Consider the following 4988-nt stretch of genomic DNA (forward strand, 5'->3'; position numbering starts at 1 on the left):
TGTCAGTGTCCACATTCACGTTGACTGCTCACCCAAACAATTTGCTCAAAGCCATTTAATAAGAGATAAAAAAGAATTTGATTATAAAAACTATGCTTCTTCCACTAAGTTTTTGCAATGATTCTAACACACATATTTGGGACAGGTATATACGTACATGAGACTATATATTCCCTTGTCTGGGCTTCTGTAGTCCTCTGATCATTTTGCCATTTATGGTGCTTTTGTTACTATGCCAATATTTCGGTGTGTATCTGTTCCTAAAGTATGCTGTGAGCATCTCAAGGGCAAGAGCCATGTGTAACGCACCTCCTTTTCCTTCCCCAGCTTCACCTGGTACTGAGAGTTGCTCAGGGCACCTAGAATGACTGGTGCCCCGTGCTGATCAATGTGATCATTTATTTTATAGATTATTCATTACAAAATTAGACATTTACAAATGAAAGATATGGTTATTATTAGTGTGTTGTTTCTTTAATAACAAGAAGTCCCCTTATTAACTGTTTTGCAACTGGAGTTCTTTCTTTCTCTCTTATGTGCCAAAGCAGATAATCCTGGGCTAAGTAGCTGAGGTTTGTTTCCAATACTCTTAGAAAATTAGAATCAGCTCCAAATAACGCTGGCTACTGATGTCTAATATTTGAGAGGGGGGAAAATAATAGACGTAGAGATTTGGGGCAAATCAATGTTTTAAGGACATGCTGTACTTACTGACTTTATGACATTCTTGTCCCATTGTTTATTTTTATTTATTTATTTACTTGCTCCCACCAAAAATGGAAGCCCTCAAATTGTACTGAAGAACCTCATGGGTCAGGCAAGTTCTTTGGATGGGAAGTTCCTTTCTGAGCTCCTTCTACAGTCAGGGGTAAACTCTGCCCTTTCTGGCTGGGAACCCAGCCCACAGGCCACACTCCACCCATTGGAGGGGTGGTTTTCCTTTGGAGGAAGCGTATTTTGCCTGTGCCTTGTCCATGTTAGAGAGGAACGGGGCATGCAGGGGTGTGTTTGTCTGCCTGACACATTTCACAGCGGAGGATGGTTCTTACAGCTCTCCACTCACCTGAGTGTCAGAGCTGGGGCTGATTCCAGGTTTTCCACTGGCTTCACTACGGGGCTGACCCGGAGCCTTGCGATCAGTGTGCTGAGAAAATCAGCCGGCACGTCTCAGTGTGTGTATGTGCTCGCGTGTGTTCCTGTGTGTTGAAGATGGGGGCTCTGTATCATCGCCAGAGCATCCGGCACAACACAAACATCTCCATGAAAAACTGTATCTCATCATTAAAGTTTTCTTCATTGTTCACAAAACCTATGTGGGAGCTCACTAATTCTTCACATATGAAGTTTGGGCAGTGGTCCTGGGGTCTTCTTGTTAGTAATCCACACTGGAAATGTCATTATAAACTGAAGACAGATGATACCACCCGCAACGCCATGTGTCTCTCATTTAGCCTCTTGCCATCCCATCGCAATTACAATCCATGGCCCCAGCTCCTTCTGGGAGTTGCCAGAGGGAGCGCCAGACCTGGCCTCATGGGGGTGAGAGGAGCATCCTTGCCTTGGGAGCAGGGCACGAAATGAATGACAAGCAGTTTTCAACAGGAATAGAAATCATCTCTCTCAGACCAAATCACCGAGCTCCAATCAAGGACCTTGATGACAAGTGAAATTAAATAAAGCATGAGTGATGGAACACTGTAATATGTTTACCGTGAGCTAGTAGAGACAGCTGATAATTAACTGTTGCCCAAACAGTAACTTGGCAGTACGTGATTGTAACCAGGACACAGAGCAGTAGTTAATTGAAAGTATTACTAAAGATCTTTGCATCTGTGAGGAAGCACGTGACCTTCAACAGGGAAAGGATACAGGCAAGCCGTGGACGCTTCCAGGGCATCAACTGACTGTGGATCCGGATTCTGACCTGTGCTGGGTTTTGGCTTGCACATTCCTGTCCACCGTGGTAATGCTCTTTATGTGGTACAGTCCCCAAGCAAATGTCTCCGTGTGTTTTTTCCTGGGCTACCACCCACGGAATGTACAAAATCTGAGAACAAATAGATGCAGACGCGCACAATTTAAATGAGTTAAAAAACATGGTTTTATTATCTGCCTAGATTCTTACACTTAAAATAGTTTTGGTTTGAATCTTCTTCAGCCCCCTGGTTTTGTTTGTTTGTTTGTTTTTCTGAATTTGGAGCAACCCTGCAGCAAGGAAAGATAGTATTTAGAAAAGGAAACAAATTCCTCAAATGAATTTAAGCAAAATTCACATATAAAGAGAAACCAAGAAACTGAAAGGAGGTCTTGAAGATTCCCTGACTGCTTGTAGTCTCAGTTTCCTTATCTGTGAAATGAAGATCGGACCAGATGACCCGGTGGTCCCCTCAGCTCTCGTATTCAAAGAGTGTGAGGAAGCTAAGGCCAAACACATGTGATTTAAACGTGATTCAGAAGTAGAAGAAATGATCATAAAATACTACCCCTAATCCAAATTTCTCCCGTGGTTCCCGGGACGCTTACACAGAGGCGATGGAGCCACGCCCCAGAGGACCAGAATTTGGTTGATGAGATTCTTCAGCTGGTGCCACACTAATAAGTACTGAATCGTGTGTGCCCTTCTCTTTTTTTGGATTATATTATTTTCTGTCCTCATCCTATTCCCCTCCAACCTCATAAGCACCCATTCTTGTGTATGTCCTTGCAAATTCCATTTATTTCTGTAAAATGTGTATCCTTGAACAACATAGTGTGATTATGTTTTTAAAATTTTACATAAAGAATATTTGCTACAAATCTCATTCAGTTTTACTTCTTTCACTTATATTTTTGAGATCTGTTCATCTTCAATCTCTCAAAGATATCTACATCTTTGCATTGCTGCTCAGAGCAACTCTTGTGGCATTTGAAAAGAGTTCTTCAGACGGAAAACCATCCCTTTGAGGTGGTGGCCGTGGATGCCAGGAGAAAAAGAGTGCCTACAATCTGGGTCAGTTGCACTGACAGTGGTCATCTCCCCAGCCTGCCATCTTTAATATGCACGTCTTCTCTCTTGTGACATTTATTTTCTTCCCCACCCCCAGGGTGTGGTCTTCAAGCTGTCCACTTCTGGAATTTGCAGGTTTCACAATGTGGTGGTACTACTTTTTGTCTTTAGGTTATTTCTCCATATGAATGTGAAGAAAAGCAGTATGTTACTGGCTGTTGTTGTTTTCTGTAGTGCAAAATAAAAAGAGTAAAAGGAAAATTTGTATTTATCAGTGCTTCTGATCACTGCATAGTATTCTGTTGATTGAAAACATGCTCCACTTTATTCGTTTCCTTATTGATGGAGTTTTTGATTGCCATGATTTTCATCCGTAACTCTGCAGAGAACATCTTTATACAAGTCTCCATGGGCATCTGCGTGAAAGTTATCACAGGGCATGTGCTCAAGAATAGAATCGCTGGGTCCTAGGATACGTGTGTATTCACATGCACTTATTGCTCTGAGAGTCTCTGCCGGAATGAGTGCAGACATCCACCCGTGGTCTGTGATGGTTCCTATTTTCATTCACCTTTGTATTCTTTGACTCTCTAATTCTTGACAATCTGATGAGAGGAAATGGTTTCTTGCTGTTGTTTGGATGTGCATCCTCTGATTACTCTTGAGGTCGAGGAGCTGTTACATACTTGACCGAGACCATGCTGTGTCCGCTACACAGTTCCTTTTCTAGACATAGGGGAAGGTTGCACTTAACAGCTTCCATTGCAGTTAGGTTGTATTCCCACGAATGAGTCCTGGCCAACTGAATGTGGGTGGCAGTGTGATTACTATTAACATGTATTATTTTCTGAGGGAGTCTCAAACTTGTTATTCTCACTCTGCCCTTTTCTCTTTCCTCCTTACACAACCAGGAGGGGTATGTTTGGGGGCAGTGGAAATCCATTCTCATTCTTGACTTAAGGAATGTGCTATTAGCAGACATCACAATCATTGCAACTCAGAGGTTGAGGGACCTGATAAAGTAACACCATGGAGCCCTTGCCTTATGAAGTCCCAGCCAAAACTTGACACATGAAGTATATGGGAAAATGTCTTATTTATGAAGGTTTCATCCAGCTAAGGAAGTCTTCATCGAATTGTACAAAGATTCAGAGCTAAACAGAAGTAGTGAATTTCTGCTTTCAGGAAAGGGCTATACTGTAACTATCTGAGGTTGTCACTCTGGGTCGTCAGAGTAGTGGTTTTCAGCCTTCCACAGAAGCCAACAAGTAGAGGGAATCTGACTTGAACTTTAATAAAAATATTATATTTATAATGCTCTGTCTTAGCAGTGTACTCTTTAGAGAGACAGGGTCTTTATTCTAGTATGAATCAAGATATTAGGAGTAAGGAGGTGTATGGTCACAGGTGAGAAGTCGTCCAGCCTATTTTCTGAGTGGTTACGTAAACTGGAAGGTTTCTGAATGTTTCACTATATTAAGAAATACAACTTTTCCCACTTTTGAGAGGAGGGAATGACTGTCTTTCCCTTAAAATAACACAGTCCATTTTATTTATGTTCTTGGATACACTTCATCATCATTATCCAACATCAGGCACATTTTTTGGCTTCGGGATTTATGATGGATCACATAGCCACTGACTGCCTCGTTGTGTGCGGCTAGCAATTATTGTTTTGTTCCTTTTGGAAGAGTTTTCATTGTCTTCAGTCTAAAGCTGGCATCACAGAATTACTGGAATGATTTAATAGTACATTCTTAAAGATTTAAAAATATATAAGGGCATAATTTTAGGTTTTTTCCCCCCCAAAAATCCACCCTACCCTGCCTCACATTTACATTAAATCGAAAGTAAAAAAAAATGGGTCCAACTCTTGAGTTTTTTTCAACTCCTCAAATGTTTACATATTAGATTAATTCAGTCGTTTAGATGGTAGTCTCCAAATTCGGATGTAACATGCCAGTGGGTTAAATAAACAATCCAGAGGGCGCAGGAAGAAAGG

This window comes from Phocoena sinus, chromosome 12 (genome assembly GCF_008692025.1).
Source record: "Phocoena sinus isolate mPhoSin1 chromosome 12, mPhoSin1.pri, whole genome shotgun sequence".
Classification (NCBI taxonomy): domain Eukaryota; kingdom Metazoa; phylum Chordata; class Mammalia; order Artiodactyla; family Phocoenidae; genus Phocoena; species Phocoena sinus.